Source organism: Phocoena phocoena, chromosome 21, assembly GCF_963924675.1.
Source record: "Phocoena phocoena chromosome 21, mPhoPho1.1, whole genome shotgun sequence".
NCBI lineage: Eukaryota > Metazoa > Chordata > Mammalia > Artiodactyla > Phocoenidae > Phocoena > Phocoena phocoena.
The window spans coordinates 31,235,705-31,243,480 of NC_089239.1; positions in this window are offsets into that span (position 1 = coordinate 31,235,705).

The following is a 7,776-nucleotide window of genomic DNA, read 5'->3' on the forward strand; positions in this document are numbered from 1 at the left end:
GAGCTTCGTGGTTTCTCTTGGTTAGGTGCTGCCCTCTCAGAGCGAGTCCATCATCATAGCTTGTTGAGGTGTTCGAGGATGCTGGCGCTCTCAGGGTAGCAGTGTTCCCGCTGTCTTCCTGCTATCTGCCTGTTTGATTAATTCGCCGTATTTGTCTTCAGAGACCGATAAAGCCCTGGAAAGGAAAGAGCTAAGGACAGATCTGGGTGGGATTCAAGTAGACGCTGGAGCTTCCTTTTAACCATTCCCTATTCCAGTGGTTCTCAGCTTTGCGCCTGGAATACCAAAAGGAGACTTCACAAACACGCATGCCTGAGTGCACCGTAAGAGATTCTGCTTGATTGGCCTGGGGTAAGATGTGAGCTTCAGAATCCTGATAGGCAACCAAGCTGAGAATCTCAGGTGTTTCCACCACTCCTGGAGCCTAGCATAGGGTGAGGACTGTGAAATCAGCAGAATCAGAATGTGTCATATTGAGTATATTATTTGTTTTCTTTGAAATACAGCAGTAAGCACGTAGACTTTATTTTTTTTCCTCTCAAAAATGTTATCTTCCTACTACAGTTATTATTTTAAGTAAAGGAAATCCTGCAAAAAGTGTACCTGAGTGGGGAAAAAGAAAAAATCCCAGGAAACAGTCCTGCGTTAGTTGTTTCAGGGCTTGTTTCTTTGTTTGTTTGTATGTTTTGGTGTTGCCTGCTTTCCCCCTAGAAAATGTTTCCTACCACCAGCACACTCTGACGCATAAGAAGGGCCTTTTTCCTGGTTTGTGAGTCCAGCACTAGCTTCATACAGGACCTGTTTAATAACCGGGCTTCTAAAATGATGATTTTTCAGTGTTCCTCAGTGGAAGGAAATTGAGGAAGGGGACTTAGGGAGCAAGCCTCCTCTTGTCCTCTCCCCAGACCGCAGCCAGAGTGACACCTCTTGTCTGTCTTATGTATTGGGTTTCTGTTTTGTTTGAAGGCACATAATGAAAATACTGTATTCGTTCTATGTCCTCCAGTATCCATTCGGACCATCTTCTTTAGTTCATTTATTTCTAATTTCAGTTATTCTGCCCTCTTGCTGCTTTAATTTTACTTTGTTGCTGTATTTCAAACTTCTTTAGTTGAATTCTTAGACTGGTTTTCTTTTGTCTTTCTATTTTCTGATGAACATACTTTAAAAATATGCTTCCATCTACATTCTGCTTTACCTGTATATTTGCCACTTTTGGCCTGTTGTGCTTTCTTTGCTGAACAGTTGTAAATTTATCTTAATTTCCTTATGATTTTTTTCTTTACCTGAAAAGTTATTTTCTTTTCTTTTTCTAGTTTACAGACTGATGGAATTTTCGTTATTAATTTTAAATTTTATTATATTTAGTTGTATTATAGATTATGTTGATTTTAGAAATGCATTGAGGCTTTCTTTGTGACTGTACATGGTCAGTTACTGGAACTCATTCTTTGTGTGCTCTCTTTGTTGGATATTGAGTTTGAGCTTATTAATTATAGTGTTCAAATTTTGTTTGGAAGTGACTTGTTAAAATCTCCAGTTATAATTATTGACTTTATTTTCTGGTTCTAACTCTAATTCTTTCAGTTATTTCTTTATATAATTTGAGGCTATATTGCTAAGTCCTGGAGGTTCATGATGACTGTATCTTTTTGATATAATTTTCCTTTTACTAGTGTATAATGTCCATTTTTGTAACTTCTGATGATTTTCTTTGAAATTCTACTTTCTGTAATATTAAAATCTTAGTCTTTGAGAATTGAGACCATCTGTGATCATGACTTAGATAAAATGATGCAGACTTAAAGTCAATGTGATTTAGTTGTTCCTCCTAGGAAGCTTTAGCCTGGGAAAGATAAGATTGTAAACTAATAATTAAGTCTACTGTTTGCTTCAGGAAATGCCCACAAGTCTGTATATTGAAGACAGTAATCTCATGTGACAGACAACCTGCTTGTCAATGACATTTTGTTCATCAAGACCCTCACTCCCCTGTGTCAGCCAGTCCTAAACTACTACATCATGAACTTTGCCCAGTCCTACACAGTTCTCCACTTTTGCAGACCCACTTTAACCTACTCAAGTCCAGACCCCAGAGTCCTACAATTATTCTACTTCTAACTTAACTCTCTTGAAACACGGCTTAGACTCTGTCAAAACAGTATTCTCCCGTACTGCAGTAAGTTATACTAACTGTGACTTTTGTTTGTTCAAAGGTTTGCTGGTGATATTTTGGGAAGTTCAACAACCTGGACGTCCTACCAAGATCCTGTTGACACTTCCCTTGCCGCTGAAGCCTAAAACCTTCAATTCAGAAACATGGGAAACCACTGAGGCCTACGGTGAGGGGGTAAGTCTCACAGTGGATCTCAGTTCCAATTTCTGTTCATCAGGCTACCAAACGCTAAGTGTATTGTGTCCCCTAAGAATCCCTTTCAGGAATGCTTTGATTCTTTGATCAGTTTTGAAAACAGTGTATCCTTGGTCGAAAGCTGCCTCATTACTACAACGTTGCTTTTTGTCACTACTCTTCATTATTTTCTGTTGGTAGTTGGTAGCAGGAAGTTCATGTCCAAACCTTCCAAGAGCTTAAGACTTGTCAGGTTTGCCTTTGGAGATTGCCTAGCCACTAGGTTGGAGAGCCCAGGACATAAGGTGAGCAAACCACTGATTGGACTGACTGTTGCCAGACTGTCATGGGTTTGTCTCAGACTAAACCCAAGTTCCTGTCTCCTACAGGCCAGGTTCCTGCCCCGTACATATAGGTACATTCTAATACATGTGAGCCTCTTTCTAAATGGCATAATTTTCTCAACGGTTATATAGCATTTCAGTGGCCATTCGGGGAAACTTTTCATGAGAACAGAATGGTTCCTTTGAGCAGTGCCTTAGAGTGGACATGGAGTAGATCTCCAAACATTCAGTGACCTGTATTTTTTTTTTAATTGTTTAAGGAAGCTTGCAAGAGAAATTCAGATTCCACAGTTGCCTCTCTAACTATTCTGTGGAAGAGGCAAATGAAAAATGCAAAAGGCTATCTCTCCTTTAGATCCACCCAAATCATAACTTGAATCTGTTATAAAACCTTTCATTTTACTACCCCTCTTCTTCCATCCTGTGGCCCTCTCTTATCCCTTGCCCCTACACTCTTTCCGACTAGCTTCCCTTTCCTTGTGGCCAGCCAGAAACTCTAAAAGCTGAATTGGCTCTGAAAGTTACCCGGATCAGAACAAGCCCCTTATGGTGGAATTTAAGCTCTGGTCATTGTCTGACCTGAAAGTGGTTTTCAAAGACTTTCCAAAAGCCTAGCCGGGTCGGCAGAAATTTAGAGAGCAATTTGCAATAGTTCTAGGAACATGTAATTCCAGGCTCCCAGATCTACATCAAGTCATTTATATGTTATTAGGAACCACACGTGCAATAAAACTGAATGGAAAAGGCACTGTGAATACCCTGAGTGTGACTTCAGAATCCTCAAATTCCGTAATAAAACCAGAGGAATTCAGAAAACTATAAATTACTAGACAGCGTTTTCGGAGGACATGCTCCAAAACAAGCAAACAAAAAGATGAATACGTTGGAGACGTTCAGGATAGGCTCTTTAACGCATTCAGAAAACATGCAGGTGTCGATCTTGGAGATGATGTGACCACAGCTCTTTCCCCATTTTCTCTGAGTGGCCTTAAGTCAGAAATAGGGGATTTAATAGACAAGCGAAAGCTGGAATGGAAACTAGTCCTATTGCCAGACCTCCAAAACTTTGATGAGCGAAACAAAAGGGGAAAAAAAGGGAAATCAATGGAAACTCCTCCAGTGTAGTACCAAGCACTCAAATTTCCCATTTACCCTTCAAATCCCAAAGACTAACTGAAGAGGGTTCTTTGCGACACAAGCTGTTTTGGAGGATGAAAAGAGTTATCGAGAAACATCACATGAGGATAATCTCTGTCACCTTCAGAGTGACTGCTTGGTGTCACCAGAAGCCTTCAACTGGAATGTTGCAAGAGTTTTATGCCAAACCCCAAGGAGGACCCATTGATCACTGTACTTTCTCAGTGTCGTTGAGAAAATTGCATTAAGTTTGCTGAAGCTATCGCAGTTTGCATGTCTCACCTGCACCAGATTAACCCCAGGAAAACTGTAAAGATGGGACATGGATGAGAACTCAAGTGTCAGGATACCTTTGAACACCTACGAATGGGTTCTACAATTACACCTTGTTATGGAGTTTGAACGTCCTACTCAATATATGCTAATTTTCAAGGTGGAACAAAACTTTTTGGCTAGAAAGGTATGGTTCGGACGGTAGCAAAAAAGTTAACTTGACTTTGTGTTTCCAAACTGGAAAATTCCAACCTATCTCTCCACCATTAGAGGCACTCATTTTACTGGGATACTTACTGGAGAACTTTGCAAATCCTTGCTGTTTACCCAGAAATCGTATGGTCCCTATCACTTCCAATCCTCATGAAAAGCAGAGAAAGTCAGTGGTATTTTTAAGCTCAAATGTGTACTCATTGACTCACGTCATAAAAACATATCACAGGTCTTCCTTTAAGGCTGTGTATTTCTCCCCCCAGTTTGGGGGTCTACCTTGCAGATGTGGCAAAACACTGTAAGGGATTCCTGCAAGCAATAAAACCAGTCTTATCACCAGGAAGTATGAGTTGCATTTCCTTCACATTCTCCCAGGTGGCCTCTACATGCCCTAAAAAACAGAGACTTTGTCATCTGGAAAAGACACCATTAAAAAAAAAAAAGAGGCCTAGGACCCACAATGGAAAGGAACTGTAGGGTAATTTTGACCACTAGAACGCAGTTAGACTCCAGAAAGTGAAAACCTATTTTCATGTGTCCTAGCTAAAAAAGACACAGTGTTTAACCCACTGGCAACAGAATTGACATCCCTTTAGGACATTTAAAATTAGGGATTCTTAAGAGTTTTTTAGAAGCAGATGGTCTTCAGATGGAAAGAGCTTGCACCGCAGGGCTTTGTGTCAAGGTGGTGGTTGTAGGACATGACCAGCTTCCACTCCAGACCTACAGAACTAGATTTAGATGATTGTGGCTATGCTTGCATCTGCATGCTTTTTTTTTTTTTTTTTTTAAGCTGTTTTTCCTTAGCTATTTTCTTACGTGATTGTATCCTTGAGGTTCTGGGTAGTTAACCAACCACTGTTATTTCTTAACCAGTGAAAAGTCAAGGTCTGTAACTTTAATATTATTTCCTCTCTCTGTAGTCATTTCTTGCTATAACTCACATACTGGGAGAAATGTGTGCATATTTTGTCCAAAACAAACAAACAAACAGTAAAGTTCTCTGTTTTGCACACATTTCCCTGTGAGGGCCAACCAGCTAGTGGCAATCCTTTGTTAGGAAGTATTTGGTTTTATCCGTAATTGAACTCAACGACAAATTGGCTCTTTTTGTGGAAGAGAACACAACAGGACAGGTAACCAAAATTAAAAACTCCTTAGAAACAGAGTTTCTGCAACCACTGAAACCATACTCAAGGACCATTTCTCAGAGATAACGTCTATAAACAAACTTTCATGGAGGAAAGACTCAGAAAGGGAACAAGGAACAGATGGTTTGTATTTAAGACCTGTCTCACATTTACAGATCTTAAAAAGAAGGCTTACTATGGCGGTAACTTGATTGCCTATCAGATTTACCCTGCGTGACTCTTGGTGAACCTCTCTTCTCCACATGGGGCTTATGCGAATAGTATATTAGTTCATATATATAAACAATTTAAAATAATACTTGGCACTTAACAGTCCCTCAATAAACTTTGGATAGAGCATGAATAATAGTTACAAATTCATATATAATTGTAAGTTATTAATGTCATGTCTGAAATATTTATCTTGATTTCTTTCTTATTTTCTTTCACTCTTGTATTTAAATGATTATTCAAATAGATATAAAATTCTAACATGGACTATCTTTTCTTAAGCACCTTGCAAATGCTATCCTGTGGTATTCCTCCATCAAATAATGCTACCAAGAAATCTGAGAAAAATAATCATTTATAGCCATATAGTGACTACTAATGTATTTTTACGGGTTTCACATATTCTAATGACTTTAGTACTTCCAACAATCTTACGACATAGAAATTATTATTATCTTTATTATACAAATGAGGAAACTGAGCTATGGGGAAGTTAGATGTCTTGTTTAATTTTAGAGCTAGAGCTAGTGTTTGCCATCAAGCACTGCCCCCTACTGCCTCCTAAAGAATGTTGATATGATGCTTTTCCTGGTTTCACGATCTGCCGTTTCTTGTTGGGAACTTATAGAATGCTTCCTTGGTCTTTGATATTAAGTTTTACTGTAGTATGTCCAGAGTGATTTATTTATCACCTCTGGCACACTTTGGGATCTTTCAGTCTGAGTTTATGTTTGTTTATGGGTGTTTGTGTGTGATATATCTGTGAAATTATGGATCACATGTCTTCAGATAACTTATGCAAACTCTTACATTTTCCCCTTATATTTTTCTAGGATTTATTGTATACAGGTACTGACATTTAACCTTTATTTTCATGTGTGTCGGCTTTTCTTGTGTTTATTCCATCTATTCATCCTTTCCTCAGGCACTCTAGAATTTTTCATCTGATTTTGAACTTACCTTCCATGGTTTGTGTCAATGATTCTTCTCTTTCTATGTATATATACATATGTAACTTTCCTGCCATAATACACCTGTTTTATAAATCACTTTTTTGACACTTTCCTGTGATTATTAAAGGATTATTGAAATTCCACCACTCCCTAATTGTGATCGTACATCCTACCCTCACACTCAAGAAAGAATAGTGGAAAACCAGTTCATGAGTGTGATGTTATGAGAGTGAAAATTTTGAGTGACTTTTTAAAAGCATATAATTTACAAACATGAGTTTGTAAATTATAATTAACAAACTACTTGTGGCCCATCTCATAACTGATTGGAACAATTGGTGGTCATGCTACTGTTTTTCAGTGTCCGTGTGCTTATAGAATTGGTTCCAAACTGCCTCCTATGGGATGCAGTTTCTTTCACAATATTATCACAGCCCCGCCTTTTAGCTTAGTTTCCCATTACTTTCCTTTTATGTGTCCTGTTTGCCAGCACTGCTTGAAGAACTCTCATTCTCCAATCACACCAGATAAACTGTCTCACGTCTGGGAATTTTTTAGCTATTTCCATAGGAGGAACGATTCTTTCCATTTTTTTTTTTTTTTTTGGCCGTACGCAGGCCTCTCACTGTTGTGGCCTCTCCCATTGCGGAGCACAGGCTCCAGACGCGCAGGCTCGGCGGCCATGGCTCACGGGCCCAGCCACTCCACGGCACATGGGATCTTCCCGGACCGGGGCACGAACCCGTGTCCCCTGCATCGGCAGGCGGACTCTCAACCACTGCGCCACCAGGGAAGCCCCCAGATTCTTTCCAGTTTTGAGGTTCATTGAAATACTTTTTTTTAAGGTCACGGTCAAATATTTCTTTCTAATCCATCAGAGTGAATTCTTTTCTCCTTTTGTCACTAGAGCACTCTAATATAAATCTTCATCTTTGGTGTGTATTCCATGATCTACATGTACGTTTCTCTCCTCGGATGCTTACTTCTTAAAGGTATTTTCTCAATGATGGGCATAGTGCCTGGAAAATTATAAACATTTAGTAAAAGCTTGAACGGTGAGTGAGTCTCTTGTTTCTCTGATTGACCAAAGCACCGTTGCTTCTTCTTTTTCGACTCTTTCTCTTTCTTCTTTCCTTCTTCTCCTC